Source organism: Geospiza fortis, unplaced genomic scaffold (assembly GCF_000277835.1).
Source record: "Geospiza fortis unplaced genomic scaffold, GeoFor_1.0 scaffold4498, whole genome shotgun sequence".
Classification (NCBI taxonomy): domain Eukaryota; kingdom Metazoa; phylum Chordata; class Aves; order Passeriformes; family Thraupidae; genus Geospiza; species Geospiza fortis.
Window position 1 is genome coordinate 26,790 of NW_005055001.1, and position 853 is coordinate 27,642.

The 853-nt window shown below is 58.7% G+C and overlaps 1 protein-coding gene across 1 annotated transcript in view; it reads left to right on the forward strand.

Annotated features, from left to right (window-relative positions):
- The window catches only part of LOC102041942 (mothers against decapentaplegic homolog 4-like), a 16,754-nt gene that overhangs the window by 14,196 nt on the left and 1,705 nt on the right, over positions 1-853 (forward strand). The gene's annotated exons all lie outside the window — the stretch shown is intronic.

The following is an 853-nucleotide window of genomic DNA, read 5'->3' on the forward strand; positions in this document are numbered from 1 at the left end:
GGACACTGGGCTTGGTCAGGGACCATGGCTGGGGCACAGCGGGGCTGTCACTGACCCTGCCCAGCACAGTACTTTGAGAGGCGCAAGTGCTTACGTGAGCCAGGCTGCTTTGTGTGCCACGGGATCCCTTGTGCTGCCCTGTGGCTCCCTTCGGCTGGCCTGCAAAACCTTGAAGGCATTTTGGGCAAAGTTTGTCGCTTTTATTTCTTAGCCATACTTGTGATTTGAAATTTGCCAGCTGTGTTTATCTTTGTGCTCTGTCAGCTGGGAGTGGTGCTGTTCCAGTGCAGCCTCCTGCGGGTGCCCAGTCTGGGTTCTCACAGTGAAACTGCAGCCCTTGGCGAACCTCAGAAATAAGCGTGCTTTGCGTACATTGTGTCCTGTAAAGTGCTTGGGTTTCACCCCACCTGCTTTGTGCAGGGTTAGGTGGGATCTTGGGAATTAGGAATTGCTGGCTGGGAGGGTGGGCAGGCCCTGGCCCAGGGTGCCCAGAGCAGCTGTGGCTGCCCCTGGATCCCTGGCAGTGCCCAAGGCCAGGCTGGATGGGGCTTGGAGCAGCCTGGGACAGTGGGAGGTGTCCCTGCCCATGGCACGGGGTGGCACTGGGCAGGCTCTGAGGTGCCTCTGACCCAAACCCATTCCGTGGGTCTGACAGGAGCGTTCTGTGCCTCGGCGCCTGTTGGAGGTGGCAGAACGCTGTGAAAGCTGAAACTGCAGGACATGCAACAGAATTGGTGCAGTAAATGCAGCGGGGATGTGGCAGCGAGGGTCTGAAGGGACGAGTGTGACAGGCAGGGAGGTGTGAGGGGACAGGTGTGAGGGGACAGGTGTGACAGGACAGGTGTGTCAGACA